Source organism: Bubalus kerabau, chromosome 3, assembly GCF_029407905.1.
Source record: "Bubalus kerabau isolate K-KA32 ecotype Philippines breed swamp buffalo chromosome 3, PCC_UOA_SB_1v2, whole genome shotgun sequence".
In the NCBI taxonomy this organism is placed as follows: domain Eukaryota; kingdom Metazoa; phylum Chordata; class Mammalia; order Artiodactyla; family Bovidae; genus Bubalus; species Bubalus kerabau.
Window position 1 is genome coordinate 102,250,255 of NC_073626.1, and position 18,267 is coordinate 102,268,521.

An 18,267-nucleotide genomic window follows, 5' to 3' on the forward strand; every position below is an offset into this window, starting at 1 on the left:
GAGAAAACTGCTGAGGAACTTTTGCTGGAAGCCAGGGATAGCAACGTGTGTCTTCTGTTGAGTTTGTGTTCAAAAGATGGTGGTGCTGGAGACTTGAAAGTGAAAAGTGAAGTCGCTCAGTCGTGTCCAACTCTTTGCAACCCCATGGACTATAGCCTACCAGGCTCCTCCCTCCATGGGATTCTCCAGGCAAGAGTACTGGCGTGGGTTGCCGTTTCCTTCTCCAGGGGATCTTCCTGACCCAGGGATCAAACTCGGGTCTCCTGCATTCCAGGCAGACACTTTAACCTTTGAGCCACCAGGGAAGCCCAGGGAGACTTGAAAGTACCTCTTTAAGAAAAAATTGTATTTTATTTTTAATTGGGAGATAATAATTTTACCTACAGTAATGTGATGGCTTCTGCCATATATTAACATGAATAAATCACAGGTACTCACATGTCCCCTCTGTCTTGAACGTCCTCCCCACTTCCCCCCCACCCCACTCCTCTAGGTTGTCACAGAGCACTGGCTTTGGACTCCCTGCATCATAGAGCAAATTCCCACTGGCCGTCTGTTTTACATATGGTCATGTATATGTTTCAACACTACTCTCTCAAACCATCTCACCCTCTCCTTTCCCCACTGAGTCCCAAAGTCTGTTCTTTACGTCTGTGTCTCCTTTGTTGTCCTATAAATAGGACCATCAGTTCCATCTTTCTAGATTCCATTATTTATGTGTTAAAATACAATATTTGTCTTTCTCTTTCTGACTTACCTCACTCTGTATAATAGGCGCTAGGTTCATCCACCTCATTAGAACGGACTCAAATGCATTCCTTTTTTATAGCTGACTAATATTCCATTATGTATACGTACCACAACTTCTTTATCCATTCATCTGTCAATGGACATCTGGGTTGCTTCCATGTCCTAGTTACTGTAAACAGCACTGCAATGAACACTGGGGTACATGTGTCTTTTTCAATTGTGGTTTTCTCAGGGTATATGCCTAGTAGTGAGATTGCTGGGTCATATGGTAATTTTATTCCTAGTTTTGTAAGGGATCTCCATACTGTCCTCCATAGTGGCTGTATCAATTTACATTCCCACCAACAGCAGAAGAGGGTTCCATTTTCTCCACACCCTCTTCAGCATTTACTGTGTGTTGACTTTTGATGATGGCCATCCTGACCTGTGTAAGATATCTCATTGCACTTTTGATTTGCATTTCTCTAATAATGAGTGATGTTGAAGATCTTTTCATGTGTTTAAACTTAAAAGATTTTGCCCCATGAAGGAAACCATAAGCAAGGTAAAAAGACAATGCTCAAAATGGGGGAAAATAATAGCAAGTGAAACAACTGACAAAGGATTAATTTCCAAAATATACAAGCAGCTCATGCAGCCAATATCAGAAAAACAAATAACCTAATACAAAAGTGGGCAGAAGACCTAAAGAGATATTTCTCTAAATAAGACATACAGATGGCTAATAAACACATGCCAGTTCCTTTTTAATAGGGATATTTTGCACACTGCACCTTGATGAGGCCTCAATACTATCAAATAGCTTAGTTCAACAAGTATTTACTGTGTCTGCCAATATAGGGACATTTCCATGATGAATCAGCTGTAAGATATATGAAACATAAATTATTCAATTTGTATGCAGAGGAATATTTACTCTAATTGTGCAGATAAAAACACATACACATGAAAAGCTACAAGACTTCTTCCAATAAATGTTTGTAGAATCTACTATGTGAAAGGCATGGAGCCAGGTTCTCAGGATATACTAGGTTCAGAGGAAAAGAGACACAGATCTTTGTCCTCCTTATTTACAGTGTAGATGGGGAGACAGATGACTGAACAGTTACATCAAGTGAGTATTACAGGAATATGTGCTACAGAGATTCAGAGAGGTTATGTTAACCTGTGCTGGGGACAGAAAGCTTTAAGTAGAGGGTAGATATAAAAGTCAAAAGGGCAATGATCAAATACTTTTATCGTCTTTCTTCTGGGTGAAGAAATCTCCTAGTAGAAGATGTTATTGTTGTTGTTTAGTCACTAAGTTGTGTCCAACTCTTGCACTGTGGACTGTAGCCTGCCAGGCTCCTCTGTCCATGGGATTTTTCAGGCAAGAATACTGGAATGGGTTACCGTTTCCTTTTCCAGGGGATCTTCCCAACCCAGGGATCAAACTTGCATCCCCTGCACTGGCAGGTGGATTCTTTACCACTGAGCCACCAAGAAAGCCCCACAGAAAAAATAGGTATGGACTTGTAAGTGCTGATAAGCAAATATTTCCATCTTTTCTCCTTCTGGGCACATGGATGATTATACTTCCCCACGCTTTCTGAAGTTAGGCTTGGCTAAAGACATGAAAGTAACCTAAACATCCATTACAGATGAATGGATAAAGAAGACATGGTACATATATAGAACGGAATATTACTCAGCCAGAAAACAGAAGGAAATAATGCCATTTGCAGCAACAAGGATGCAACTAAAGATATTATCATACTTACTCAAGGGAAATAAGTCAGAAAGAGAAAGACAAATACCATATGATATCATTTAGATGTGAAATCTAAAATATGACACAAATGAACATATCTACAAAAACAGAAACAGACTCACAGACATAGAGAACAGATTTGTGGTTGCCAAGGGGGAAGGGGGTTCAGGGAGAGATACAGTAGGAGGTTGGGGTTAGCAGATATAAGCTATTATATATAGAATGGGTAAACAACAAGGTCCTGCTGGGAACTATTCAATATCCTATGAAAAACCATAGTGGAAAACAAAAACAGAAGGTATATGTATATAACTGAATCACTTTGCTATATGGTAGGAATTAATACACACTGTAAATCAACTATACTTCAATTTAAAAAATAAAGGAGTTTAGGCTTGGCTATATAACTTGTTTTGGTCAAAGCAAGCAAAATTGCTATGTGCCACTTCTTTCTGGAAGTGTTAAGTGTGTGCGTGCTCAGTCATTCAGTCATGTCCAACTCTTTTTGGCACCATGGACTGTAGCTTGTCTGGAGAAAAATAAGGAGTCACCAGCAAATAGATAGTATTTAAAGCCAGTGAGTAGATGAGGTCATCTAGGAAATGTGTGTAGATATTAAGAGGAGAGCCCAGGTCTGAGCCTCATGAGCACTCCAAAACTGAGAGGCTGAACAGAAGAAGAGTCATGAAAGAAGACAGAGAATACAAAGATCAATGAGGTAAAAGAAGAGCAGGAGAGCTGGAAGTCAAGAGAAGAGTGTTAAGATGGGAGGAATGATTAGACATGTTAGTTGCTGCTGAGAGGTGGATAAGAGGAGAAGACAGACATTTTCATTGACTGTGGCACAGAGGTGGTTCTCAGTGAACTGAAAAGAGCAAATTAAGTGGAGCTGGAAACTAGATTGCAAAGGGTTGAAGAAGGAATGAATGTGCAGTAAAAAAAAGTTGTGTGTAGAAAAGTTGTAAAAGCAAGCAAAGAAATGGTCTGATTGACAGATGGTCAATGCATGATGGTGTATATGGGTCAACAGAACTGCTTTTTAAAGGATAAGAGACTCTAAAGCATGCTGTATAGTGATGGGGAAGACTCAGTAGAGAGAAGGAAAGAGAGAGAGAGGGAAGGAGGGAGGAGGAGAAAGAAGAAGGAGAGGTGGAGGAAAAACAGGAAGACTTTAAACACAACGTGCTTTAGAGTGTATAGAGTTAACAAGCACGGTAGAAAAAAAAGCATTGACATTGATGTTGATGAATTTTATGTGGGCAGAAAGATATGGCAACGTCATTGACTAATGCCCATTTGTAGTACCTGAGATGGTATTTTGGTATAAAAACTAGTAGGATAGACTGATTGTAGCCATGGCTTTATTAGAGAAATAGTAGGCCTAAAGACTGAAAATACCTAACTGGAGAGTGGGAAGGGAAGATTACTCAGTAAAGGAATCTGTTCTACCACTGTGTTTGGTAGACACTCATCCAGCCTCTGCTCAAAAGTGAGGGCAGATTTCAAAGCCGCTAATATTTGAGCTGGTCTTCCCCAGTGGCTCAGCGGTAAAGAATCTACCTACAATGAAGGAGATGGGGCAGGAACCACGAGTTTGATCCCTGGTGTGGGAAGATCCCCTGGAGAAGGAAATGGCAACCCACTCTAGTATTCATGCTTGAAAAGTCCCATGGACAGAGGAGCCTGGTGGGCTACAGTCCATAGGGTCACAAAAGAGTCAGACACAACCTAGCAACTAAAAAACAACAAAGATTTGAGTTAGCTTTGGGACTTTGTTATTTAGGCCAAAGTGGATTTGAGAGGAGGGGGCTTGATGAAAATAGCTTCACAAGAGGGAGCATTTAGGAGGGTGGGAGCAGGGAGGCTGTGAAAGTAGAGAGGCCAGATGGGAGGGCTGTGGGACAGAGGAAAACAAATACAGCAGCACTGGGGTTGTAGAGAAAGGGAGACAATGGGGCAGATGACATGAAAGGCTGTATAAGGAAGCATTTCAGGCTGTTGGTATCTGGGAGGAAGAGGTAGGCATGGGAGAGGGTAAAATATGATTATATATTTTTAAGCTTAGAGAAATTATGAACAGAACAGGATAAGTTAGAGATATAGAACTTGGCCTTTGGGGGTGATTTTCTTACAAGTGATTTTTGAGCCAACGAGACTAGATGAATTTTCAGAGAGAAAGTATGGAGAGAGAAGAGCAGGACATAAAGGAGAAAGAGGAATGCGTGAAGGAGGCATAAAAGAACAGTGGGATAGAGAATAGAGTTTCAGGAAGAAAGTATCTCTTGTGATCAAATGCAACAGAGAGCAATTAGGCCCATCCTGAGATCACTAATAGTACTATATCTGCTTAGTTTATAAAGTTCCTTCACAGTGATCCATTTCATTTACAAGTTTTAGGTCTTTTTAGTAATTCTCTGAGGTAGGAAAAGGTAGGTATTCTCATTTTCAGAAAATAGATTTGTCAAGGTCACTTGGCAGTTTACACAGATCAGTGGTTCTCAAAATGACGTTCCCAGAGCAGCAGCACCTGGGAATTGGTTGGAAATGCAAATTATTGGGCCCCATTCCAGATCTACTAAATCAGACACACTGGGGATGGAGCCCAGCAGTCTGTGTTCTAACAAGCTCTCCAGGTAATCCTGATGCACACTAAATTTGGGAACCACCAACTTCCATATAGCCAGCACCTAGTGGAGGGAAGGCAGATGCCAGAGGGTTCAAGAATGAGTGGGAAGTAAAAAAGGAAGGCAGCTAGGGTGGTCACTTTCCCCAGTTAGGTCTGACCTCATTTCCTGTGGTTGTGGTTTGAGGGTGCTCATTTAAGAACTCTGAATTCTGCTTTTTCAGTATTATCTCGACTTCCATTTGACTATAAATCACTTTGTTAATGCATTTGTTCAGTGCCATTGTATTTGTGGGAGTACACACTTTTCAATGAAAAATAAAATTTTATTAGTGGAAGGAAGAACATTACTAAAAAAAATTTCTTATAGTATATAACGTGGTGATCACAATTCTATGGTTTCTTAATAAAGAGTCACTAACATCTTTGTGCACCTAGAAACTACAATGTTTAGGCATAATCCGGCTATGGCTATTTAAGAAAAACAGGAACTAAGACTCACAGAACAGCCTGAAGCAATAAAGCCTAAACCAGGGTGGGAATTGGTTGTGGGGATGTTTGGTGGTCCTGAGAATCAGTGAGAGTTGACTGATGAGAGATGATTATTAATTTGGCACAAATTAGTGAACTGACACAGTGTCAGTTCAAGAAGAAGTATTAAGAAAACTTTCCTCTTTAATGATTTGGCCTTCTCTACAGAAGAGAATAAACACATTTAACATGATGTTTTATATCTCTGCCCCTGTTTATCAGTAAGACTTTCCCTTGCCCCAGGGTCAAATGGGCAGTCTACTTTTTGTCCTGGACAGTAAGCCACTGACCCATTCAACCCCAAGTCCTTGGCCTCCACCTTCTCTCCTTGGCATTAATGTAATTTCTCTTCTAACCTTCTTGACTCCAGTCTCTAGCTGTGAAGCTTCCTATTGCTCCTTACAGACATGATTCTTCATCACTTAGACTGAATGTCTTTGGGTGTTTTGTGTGTGTGTGTGTGTGTGTGTGTGTGTGTGTGCGGCTAAAAGAAGGAAGTAAATAGATTCTGAAGGTACCACTCCTGTGCATCAGTTGATTTTCTGCCTCCTATTTTGGTCAGGTATGTCCTCCATAGTCCAAGAGGTCAGTCAGGGTAGGAACAAACACATTTTGTAGTCCTCAAATAACTTCTGCCTGAGAGAATTTTTGATTGACTAACTTTAAGGGGGGGGGGCCCTAAAAAAATGCTTTTGGCAATCTTCAACAGGACAGATGGAAATGTGCCTGGCAGGGTTTGATGTTCTAGGATGAAGTTTCTATCATCTTTTGTCTAGTCACAGAAGGTACTTTGGAGTAAGGAAAGGAAAACTGAGTTTGATGTGGGCTCATTTGGCTGGATATATGCTAGTTGGACATGCAATTTTTTGGCATGTCTGCCTAGTGTTTTCTGTAGTAAATGGGGAGCTCAGTGAACATCTGATGAAGAAAACATAAGACCTCAACAATTGCAGCAATGAAAACATTAAAATAGGAAACCAAAACCCACATGTGTGCCTGTAAGTTTCTACAAATGTAGACAAAAATTATTTATGGGCCAGGCAGATCCACAACTTAAGGAGAGATCTAGGTAAGATCAACTAAACAATGAATGCTACTGGCATTTACCAAGATTAGATTTACAAGATTTACCAAGTTTAGGGGCTGAGCAAAGGTGTTCTTCAGTTTTTGATGTGTGTTAATTAAGTGCATTCAGCCTTCCTGTGAAGTGAATCAGTGTTCCTTATTTCATATGTGAGGAAACAAGAGCAGAGAGAATAAATGACTTGCCATTTTGCCAAGCAGTAGTATCTCCCCAGCCACACTGTTAGAATTTCCAGTGGAGTTTCAAAGGATGACTTTAACTTCAAATTTAGTCTGGGTTCATGCAAGGCCACTTAGGTGAAATTTTCAGGTCTCTGAAGTCATTCACTGGTCCCACTTGGGAGGCTCATAATGGTCAGTAAGGGTCTACTAGGAAGGTGTGGGGTTTTAAGTGATTCTCATAGTGATTTCGGAGAAGGCAATGGCAACCCACTCCAGGTCTCTTGCCTGGAAAATCCCATGGACGGAGGAGCCTGGAAGGCTTCAGTCCATGGGGTCGCTAAGAGTCGGACACGACTGAGTGACTTCACTTTCACTTTTAACTTTCATGCATTGGAGAAGGAAATGGCATCCCACGCCAGTGTTCTTGCCTGGAGAATCCCAGGGATGGGGGAGCCTGGTGGGCTGCTGTCTATGGGGTCGCACAGAGTCGGACACCACTGAAGTGACTTAGTAGCAGCAGTAGCAGCAGCATAATGATTTAAATTAGTACTTGTCTTACTTTCTTAGTATAAACATGCCATCCCTGAGTGCCACTTATGTGCTACCAGAACAAAGAGCAAGCTGGCTGGAAAATTAATTCAACAATTGGTGGTAAAGGAACCCAAAAGCTTGCCAGACTAGTAGCCCAGTGTGATTTGTAGCAACAGAAAATGACAAATACCTGAGGAATGAGTTTCATGTTTATTTTTGGGGTACTCTTAACAGCAATAAGGGAAAGGGGCTATAGAGAGCAAACATGATAGATTCAATTTTTTCTCTTGCATGATGGGAGCCTTCCATGTGGAGTGACCCCCTATAAAGACAGAAGACTCAGAGTGTACTGGTAGAAGAGGAAAGTAAACAGATTGTCATGAGAGAGCTAACTGTGCCTTGCAAGTCTGGATCAATCCACATAAATTAGTGAGGACAGTGTGTCTCCTTAAGCAAACTGTGCAGAGAGGGCACAGAAACTATAGTGTTTACAGATGGAATTGGGGGTTGGGAACATCACGATTTTGAAGGATAAGATGTCACCTTTTGACAGTGCTGGTGGAGTGGCAGGGAAGGAGGACAATGAGAAGCCAGTATTAGGATAGAGACAGGCAGGCTTGGAAGATGGGAATGCTTAGACTAGAGGGCAGTGGAAGATTCCAGATATGTGCTTCATTCCAAATCTGTAAATACAGAGATTATCACTCCTGCATTTTGCCAGTGGGAAAGGGAACTAATTAATTAGAGGAAAAGAGGATGTTACAGTATTGGGACATTTTGAATTTCAATGGAGAAGTTGTCAGATTGTTTCAGAATGAGTCAGAAGGAGCTAAATGTTTAGGGGTGCATGGTTTGTGAGTGCATGATTCAGAAGGGGAATTTTATGTACTAAAAATGTCATTGAGTAAGTGGGCTTTCCTTTTTTTTTTTTTGAGTTCAAATTTGCCTTATTAGCAGCAAAATTCTAACATGCTGTGATTACACTTAGAGATCTATGTTTTAAAGATCTGAAACTCAAATACTTGTATAGATGAATTTTAATAGGGTCATTTCTTATAATGACCTTTCTTAAATGAACCTTGATAAAATTAGGTATTGAATGGCTGGATGAAGAACATCATGTCAATTTCTGAAAGGAATTCAGAAAGGGCTAAGTAAAGATATATTCATAATCTCTCTTTCAAGATACATCAAAATGCCCAAAGATTTCTATATTATTTCTTCCTCTCATCTCTTTCAGGGTGGGTCTATCTAATGGAAATAATATGGCAAAAGTTAATGTACAAAGATATTAACCTAGCATTTACAATTATAAAACAGAAAACATTTTGAAAAACAAGAAGCAAACAGAGTAATGTTCAACTAAATTACAATACACCCGTTCTGTAAAGCACGCTATTTATGTACTATTAAACTTCAATAAAATGATAGTTATGAAGACTAGATAATGAATATATGAAAAGCATTTAAATTTATGATTAATGGAAATGGTAAAGAATTAGCCTGCCAGTGCAGGAGATGCAAAAGATGTCTGAGTTCAATCCCTGGGTTGGGAAGATACCCTGGAGTAGGAAATGGCAACCCACTATAGATAGAGAAGCCTGGCAGGCTACAGTCCATGGGCTCACAGAGTCTGACGTGACTGAGCACAACATACATACAAGGATAATAATAACTAACATTTATTTTGTACCTATGTAGGTAATATCTCACTCTAAGTCCTTTAGAAGTTTTAACTTATTTAGTTATTAAAACAATCTCAAGTGGTAGTAGAATTATCATCCCCATTTTGCAAATGAAGGAACTAAGTTAAAGAGAGGCTAAGTAATTCCCCAAGATTACACAAATAGGGAGGTGTTGAGTCACATGGCTCAAGAGACATGATATAAAATTGTACCTATTATATGCTTAAAACTACTGATAAAGCATATTTGAGGAGAGAATACACTAATTCTAAAAACTGAAAACACTTCTTATACAAAACCATATTTCTGCAGGGCTATTATCTTCCGTGGTCCTCTATTCAACTAACCATCTAAATAAACATGATCTTATTAGGGCTGAAAGTACTGAATGGATTGTGTGGCTCCCTCTGAGAACTTGTGCAGTATTCTCCTGGCACTGCATGGGGTAATCTGCAGGAGTTTTAATATAGCTCACCATTTGTTTTCTCTCTTGTGAATCTAGTTACACACAACTGGAGACCAGAAGAAGTGGCTGATATTGGTATGGATATAGCCAAATACAATTCTATAAGTCGGTACTACTTTTGGAGGACTTTGTGGACCTGAACTTCAGATTCACATAAGACTATATTATGATATTATTATATGATATTTGATTACTATTAACAGTTCAAAAATCATTTCCACATCATCTCATTTGAATTTCACAAGAAAATTGTCTTTATTTTGCAGATGAAGAAGTGAGGTTCAAAGATCACTCATATTTTAGAGCCTGAATCTAAACCCTATTATTCTTTTATACAAAAATGTGATCATACTATATGTATGTACACCTATATATTTATATAAATGGATGAATACATCTATCTATCTCATCTATCATTGTTTATCTGTCTGGTTCTCCTGAAACTTGCTTTTCTCACCTAATAGTATGTAATATCCATGTCTCCAAACTAAGATGTAAATCTGACTTGTTCTTTTAGAAGACCAAATGGATACATCTGTCTACTCAACCATTCCATTCTTGTGGATGTATATGCTGCTCCAATTTTTTTGCTATCATAAATACAACTGCAATAAACATCCTTGTATGTGTGGCCTCATGTACCGGTACCTTAATTTTTACAGGGTTGATTCCTAGAAGTAAAATTGCTGAGTCAAAGGATACAGGCTTTTAAAATTTTAATATATTGTTAAATATATATTTAATATATATATTATATATATAATATATATATATATATATATATATATCTCAGATTCCTCTCCAAAAGGCTGGGTTGAGCACTTTCCCACTGATGATGTCTGGAAGTCCCTGCTTGTCTGCACCTTCACCAGACTTGGGAGTTGTCACTCCAGCCTCTTCAGAGATCAACTCTGGTATTCTAACTTTAAATCTAGGCCTCTGTCTTTTCAATTAAGATGTTTCAAATAACAGAGACTTTGGGCAGATTTTTTAAACAGTTATCTTTAGGAGATTATTCACAATCTAATAGGCTTGGGTTCTGTCAGAGGCTGCTTTTGGCCTCAGCAACTGCTTTGTATACACATAACATATCAATAAATAATAACCATTATGGTCCAACATTTGACAGTGTAGTAAGTTATGAACAAATCTCCTCATTAGCAGCACTATTATTTTGGTGTTTGCAGCAATCTAGTAGTCACAGCTAAGTTGAAACAAGAGCCATTATGTATGTAAAACATTTTTAGCTCATTTACTTTGAACTCACTTTGAATACAAGAGCACTTGGCCCATGCCATATGGTGTAATGTCAGAATAAGATGCAAACTGAAGTGAAAAGGAATAGGACCTCTTTGACATTAGAGTGTATTATCATGTACTTGGATGCTTGTGGCTTTAGAATGGAGTTAACAATTGCTTTTGAATAGATTCAGCTTTTAACTTCCATTTGAGCGACCCACATATTTTCTTATTATCAAAATGGAAAAGTCATTGTCCTAATATATTTATGTATGTCTATGTTTGCTGATTATGTTTGATGAAGGTGAAAGTGGAGAGTGAAAAAGTTGGCTTAAAGCTCAACATTCAGAAAACGAAGATCATGGCCTCCGGTCCCATCACTTCATGGGAGATAGATGGGGAAACAGTGGAAACAGTGTCAGACTTTATTTTTCTGGGCTCCAAAATCACTGCAGATGGTGACTGCAGCCATGAAATTAAAAGATGCTTACTCCTTGGAAGGAAAGTTATGACCAACCTAGATAGCATATTCAAAAGCACAGACATTACTTTGCCAACAAAGGTTCGTCTAGTCAAGGCTATGGTTTTTCCCGTGGTCATGTATGGATGTGAGATTTGGACTGTGAAGAAGGCTGAGCGCCGAAGAATTGATGCTTTTGAACTGTGGTGTTGCAGAAGACTCTTGAGAGTCCCTTGGACTGCAAGGAGATCCAACCAGTCCATTCTAAAGGAGATCAGTCCTGGGATTTCTTTGGAAGGAATGATGCTAAAGCTGAAACTCCAGTACTTTGGCCACCTCATGCAAAGAGCTGACTCATTGGAAAAGACTCTGATGCTGGGAGGGATTGGGGGCAGGAGGAGAAGGGGACGACAGAGGATGAGATGGTGGATGGCATCACTAACTCGATGGACATGAGTCTGAGTGAACTCCGGGAGTTGGTGATGGACAGGGAGGCCTGGCGTGCTGCGATTCATGGGGTCGCAAAGAGTCGGACACGACTGAGTGACTGATCCTGCTGATTAGTCAAGAGTTGAAATTGTGACATTGCATCATGTTACTTGATTTCCCTTTTAAAAAATTCCTGTCAAGTATCTCATAAGCTGAGTTTGGGGAGTTAATTAATTTGAGTACTGGATGGGGCAACTTGTAGCTTGTCTGCTATCCTTTTATCTTTTTCCAGTAATAGCACCTTGATTTTACTCTGGGGACCTTCTCTCCTCAGCTCCTTCAGTCTATAAGGATGCAGCTTAAGTGAAACACCTTCCTTCACCCCAGATCTAACACATTATGTTCTTCTGGCATGTGGTTGGTTCAATTGTGGGCATGTAACCTAGTTTGGGACAATGCTACTCAATTTTGGGACACTGAGAAGAAGTTTCCTTCCTTCTTGGTCAAAACTAACAACTTTATGGAATTTTTTTAGGTTTTTAGTCTTCCAGATAATAGCATGCAGAAGCTTATTACTATAGCACATTAAAAATTGCCCTGGGGGGAGGGGGGCTGAGAATAGAGCAAAAGCTACTGATAACCCTGACTGAAGCCAGTTCCCTTTTTGGGGGATCATACAATTGAATCACAAATTATTTCTTAGCTTGCCTCTTATTGTGTCTGGTTCCAGACACCTAAAGCACAGTTTGGAAATTAATAGTCTTTCTTCTGAACTGAGATAGATTATTTGTTAACTATCTTAGAACAGGTAATAAGAAAATAAGGCATAAGGGTGGGTGAGGAAGACAGCATATTTTCACCCAAACAGAGCTAAGGGAGGGCAAGTCATCCTCTGTTTAAACCTCAATCTGAAAAATACTTTTCACAAAACAAACATTTCTCCAATTGTCTCATGGAGACCAAATGTAGGGGGCAAGACTAAAAGCCACCCGAAGCACAGACATACAGGCAAGCACAGCACTATAGGACTATGAATGTTGAAAATGAAGTCTTTCCTGAGTTGAAATACTGTAAAAGGCACTGGAGGAAGCCAGTGTTCTTAGAAATACTATTGCTATAAACTATATACTCAAACCATGTCCTATGTAAGGCAAAAGCAAAGGCTAAAAATTGCCTGGAATTAGAAATAAGGGAACTGATATGAGGAAATGACACAGGCATGACAAGGATAGTGTGGAGCACGCAGAGTATGATGGGCAGTGTAAGGAGAGATCTGAACTGAAATTTAGAGCAGAGACATTTCCCTCAGCTTGGGGAAGTCTTCCCAATTCTTTCCTTCTCTCTCTCTCTCTTTTTGGTGGGGGCTGTTAAACACGAGTTATCTTTCTCACAGAACAAGCTGGTAGACAGGTTCCCAAGAGTAAGCAGCTCTGTGGGCCCTTGCATCTCAGTTCTGGCCAGGATGCATCCCGCAGAGCTACTAAGTGGCAGGTCGCGCCTGGACACCCCCACCCTCATTCCTCCAAAAGCCCTAAACTCAGGCAGGTGAGAGAGCCCCGCCTCCACAACCCCCACCACTCACCGGGACACCGCTTACACTTTACTACCGGATTGAGGTCAGGAGATCAACCCGGCCGAGTGGTCAGAGGGTACTAGGGGCCCACAGGCCTCGCCTCCAGGGCCAAGCCCACACACTGGCTCAGTAGGCCCAATAGGGTTAGGAGCCTGCAGCTTCCTCCCCCTCCTCTGGCAGGATCTCCAGGCTGCCGGTCTGGTCTGTGTCCGTGGGGAAAGCCGGAGCCCGTGGGGACGGCTGGGGCAGTGGGGAGTCGGGAGCGTAAGGCTGTGGGGCTCTGAGGCCAGCGCCAGACCTAGGACCTCCAGCACGTGGTGAGGCAGCTCACAGAGGGTTGAGGGGTGGGGAGGAAAAGCCAGAGGTTTGTCGGGAGCTGCGGGTCAGGGACTCACCGGGCAGCTTGTGGGCACGTCCTCTACACTCAGCTTCAAGGTCAGCTCGTCCAAGTGCTTGAGGATCTCACCGGATCCACAGCCAGAAGGCACGAGATGTCCAGCCCCACGTCTGGGGTGGGGTTGGGGAGCTGTCCACATCCACAGTGCTTTCTACAGCCGAAGGTCATCGGGGAGGGGGCATATTCCCTCTAGACGCTGAAGCAGAGAAAGCCGGAGTGGTGGGAGTCTGGGAAGTATCGGAGGGGCAGATCCAGCACCTTCAGGAGCAGTAGGAGTTGCCGCTTCATTATCTTCTGAGTTCCCGCTCTTGAAGCCACAAAAACAGCGAGAGGCACCAGCCTCGTGAGGAGTGGCCAGGGCCAATCGGAGAGAGAGACGGTCAGTCCTGCCCTGGACGTAGCCGAACTTGCTGTGACACAGGCCGCTGGTGGGGAGGATGTTGTGCTGCAGGTCCTGACCCAGGTTCTCGAGACTCCATAAGAATTTGTTGGTCCTTTGGGAGTGGCTCTCGCTCTTGACTCCGGCGACAAGGCTACAATATCACGTGGGGCGATTTCCTCCACTCCTGCTCTGGTCTCATGGATTTCCACGGTAGCTTCAGGAGGAAATCCCCATTGTTTTTCTCGTGCAAGTGGGGCTTCTGCTCCTCGGCGGGGCCCTCTCACCTGAGGTACTGCAGGAGGAGCCACCAAGCCTGGCACCTCAGGCTGGGGCTCAGACCGTGGGGGGCCTCTCCCTGATCACCCGCTGGTCCTGCCCAGCCCTCCCCGAGCATATGCTCGGCTCCTCACCCCTGAGAAGAGCCAGGCTCTCAGCTCAGGGACCTGCTGCTGGCTGCCCTCCGAACCCATGTGGTAGGCCTCCTCTGTGAGGCCTGCAGCGGTTCCAGCTCCATGCCGGAAGTGACCTCCAACCCAGGTGGGGCACGTCTTTAGATGCTGGAAGAGGGTCGCTGGAGGCCCTCCCAGGTGGCTGCAGGGATTCCTGGAAGAAGTCAGTCATGAAGGAGAAGCTGCTGAAGTAGGAATCCTGGAAGAAGCTAGACGTCACGTTGGAGGTGTCCTGGTCAAAGAGCTAGAGATGGTGGAAAGAGTTGGAGAGGATAGAGGAGTCATGAGGGGAGATGAGGTAGAGGGGATGGCCCTGTGGGGAGCTGGCCAACAGCAGGTGACAGCTGAGGACATGGAGCAAGGCTCAAGTGCTCCACAGTAGACGTGCCAGGCAGGCGGGGAGCCTCCGGCCTGTGTGACCAAGACCAGGCAAGTCCAGTTGAGGCCCGACTTTGAATGGCGGATGGATTTACCCTCGTCAGGCTCACTCACGGAGAAGACCAGAGAACCCCTGCAGGAGCTGGGCTCTGCACTTCTGACGACTCTGAATGACAGCCATGGTTTCCCCGGCGGCTGACAACTGCCCGGTGGGGCTCATAGCTGGGCTCAAAGGTCAGTTCCTCTTCAGCAGTGTAGGAGTCATCCTCACTTGGAGGAGAGGATTTGAGTGGAATCTCCAGCTTCTTCTACAGGAGCCCAGTGCAGAAGGACATAATTTGTCCTTCTCCCCAGCATAGATGATGTGGTTGATGAGGGAGCCCAGGTAGAGCTTCTTGGTATGTAGGTACATACCTCTTCACCAGTTCTCTAATGAGTGGAGTTGATGTGAGGGAAAAATATTTATATAGTGAGCAGGACTGGTGGAATACTATGTTAGGTTGTTCTAAGTCAGATGAACATTATATTTTCTTCTGTATGATTTTTGCTTAGATTAAGTGTATAGAACACTGTCTATGGTCATTATTCCATAGGAAGAAATCTATTGTAGTTAATCCTTTGTCGTTTCCATGAAATCTTTAGACTGATTCTTCAGGGGTACAGTTAAGATCCTGATGCTCAGAGTGGGTTGACAAGAGAAGCTCACCCTTGGTGGGATGTGGATGGTCTTGAAGTGATTTCCATGTGGTTGTGTCTCTTGAGCAATCTTCCCAAGCAGTGCATTCCAGGAGGTAGTAGGCTTTGTATTTCCAAAGCTAACACATCTGGGCATGTACAAAGCCAGCTCTGTGGATGCTCTTTTAAATAGCTAAACTGATTGGTAGGAATTCAGTTCAGTTCAGCTGCTCTGTCGTGTCTGACTCTTTGCTACCCCATGGACTGCAGCTCGCCAGGCCTCCCTGGTGATAGACACTATCACCAACTCCTGGAGTTTACTCAAACTCATGTCCATTGAGTCGGTGATGCCATCCAACCATCTCATCCTCTGTCGTCCCCTTCTCCTCCCGCCTTCAATCTTTCCCAGCATCAGGGTCTTTTCAAGCGAGTCAGTTCTTTGCATGAGGTGGCCAAAGTATTGGAGTTTCAGCGTCAACATCCGTTCCTTCCAATGAACCCTCAGGACTTACCTTCTTTAGGATGGACTGGTTGGATCTCCTTGGAGTCCAAGGGACTCTCAAGAGTCTTCTCCAACACCTTAGTTCAAAAGCATCAATTATTTGGTGCTCAGCTTTCTTTATAGTCCAGCTCTCACATCCGTACATGACCACTGGAAAAACCATAGCCTTGACTATCCAGACTTTTGTTGGCAAAGTAATCTCTGCTTTTTAATATGCTAAGTTGGTCATAACTTTCCTTCAAGGACTGGTAAGAGAAAGCCTCCCTAATGGTACCTGTGCATCTTCCGTATTCATATGGCTGTCTTCTTTTCCCTCTTTTTTTTCTTTTCCTTTTTTCTTTTTTTTTTTCCTTTGTTTCCCTCTTTTTTTTTTTCCATCATGGTAAAATGCACAAAACATAAAATTTACCATGTTGACCATTTTTAAGTGTTCAGTTCATCGGTGTTAAATACATTCATAGTGTTGCACAACCGTCACCACTATCCATCTCCAAGGCGCTTTTCATCTTCTAAAACTGAAACTCTATACCCTTTAAATAATAACTCCCCATTCCTTTCTCCTTCTAGTCTCTGGGAACTATCATGCTAGTGATACTTCCTGTGTCTATGATGTTTTTTTTGCAGTGGAGGTGGTCTGATTCTCTTCTTGATAACATTGTAGCTAGTCAGGGAGACTAGTGGGGGGAGTCAGTCAAAATCTATGGAGCTGTAGGAAATACAACCAGGAAGAATGGGACTTGTACTCTGTTAAGCATCCAGTACAGTTAGTTCAATGACCTTGTACAAGTTCTTTAAGCACTCTGGCCTACATTTCCTCATTTATAAAATGGGGACAATAATATTTCTTACCACATATGTTTTTATGAGTAGGAAATGGAGTAATACATGTAAAATATACAGCAGTAACTGGCACATCCTCAGCACTAGATAAATTTTAGTGATGGTGACAAGCTCTCAGGGCAATTGTCCTTGGTTAAATTAGACAGTTCAAGCAGAAAAGGAAGTGGTAGCTGACACAACCCCACCAGGCTGTGTGGGTCTAGAGATCAGCTGTGAGGATAGTTTGGTTATTCAAATGGCCGATTTACTATTTCATGTTTATGTCAGCCTTTTCACTTTGTAAAGACTTGAAATATTGTTTTTTGTTGAAAGTACCCCATGGCAATGTGAAAGATACAAACAAATCAGCATTTCTTAAGTGGAAGGGAACCCATGTGTGTATCACTGACTTTGACAGTCACATTAGTGACCATATCACTGTCTAGAAAATTTTGGTTATTACCAGAGAAAGTATCCACAGAGCATTATGAAATTACTCTTATAGAAATCAATATTTTCTTTATATAACAACATTTCTTACTGCCTACAACTTGGGCTTTAAATAGTGTAAGAGATGATATTGTTTGAGATTAAAAGGCCAAACTGAACATGTGCTTACACATGCTCCACTAATGCTTTGCAGACAGTGACTGGAGATTTTTTTAATTCCACTTCTACCTAGATGCTGTTGTTTCCATGACACTAGTTTTGGGAATGGTGCTGAGCACATTCAGCCATTGCAAGTGATGGATTAGATAGTAATTGATGTGTGTTACGAAACTCACATCTGGGCCTTCTACCAACTGAGAGTCGATTTGATTTGATCTGGCAAAAGGAGTTTCAAAGCATTTGGTTTTTAAATTATAGTGATTTATAGAAAAGTGCCTCTTCAGATTGCTATCAGCTGGTAACAGGTTGAGTTCCCAGAAAAAAAGGGCTCTTTCATTGTCCTGATTTTTCCAAATGGCACACCTACCAGGGAACTTCTTTTCAACATAGCCTCCTGGGGCTATCTCTTCCATTTGTTGGATATGCTGCCTACAGATTGAACCAGTGATGCTAAGGTTGTAGTTCACAGTGTTATAAACTTATTTTGGGTTATTGGATAAAACTTGGGCTATCAAAACCATGGAAGTAAAGTACTTCAGTATAAAGTTAGGATTTAAAAAATATTCATAAATTTATGTGAGCAATTTTTTTCATTTCAAAGTGGGTAATGTTTGCTCTACAAAAATTCTCCTGTCTTAAATTCTGTTTTCTCATTCCTACGTTCCCTTCACTTGTTTCTGTCTTATCTCTATAGTGAACAAGATACAAACACTAAATACCTTCCTCCACTCTTGACTCCTTTTTTAGCAAGGCTTACAGATACTAAGGGGAAGG

At 42.0% G+C, this 18,267-nt stretch overlaps 1 protein-coding gene, 1 long non-coding RNA gene and 1 pseudogene across 2 annotated transcripts in view; all 3 read right to left on the minus strand.

Annotated features, from left to right (window-relative positions):
* Positions 1-184: 184 nt before the first annotated feature.
* Positions 185-14,192, minus strand: LOC129646456 (uncharacterized). The gene is made up of 3 exons (XR_008711930.1): positions 13,678-14,192; positions 859-931; positions 185-330 (listed from the first exon to the last, which is right to left on the minus strand). It is a non-coding gene; the product is annotated as an uncharacterized LOC129646456 (long non-coding RNA).
* A 228-nt stretch (positions 14,193-14,420) lies between these two features.
* LOC129647288 (TBC1 domain family member 17-like) lies at positions 14,421-15,300 on the minus strand (annotated as a pseudogene).
* Positions 15,301-16,469: 1,169 nt separating this feature from the next.
* Positions 16,470-18,267, minus strand: part of LOC129646455 (uncharacterized) — a 64,748-nt gene continuing 62,950 nt past the window's right edge. The window contains exon 3 of the mRNA XM_055572659.1: positions 16,470-16,771. The gene's annotated coding sequence lies outside the window, so the exon portion shown is untranslated. The remainder of the gene's footprint in view (positions 16,772-18,267) is intronic.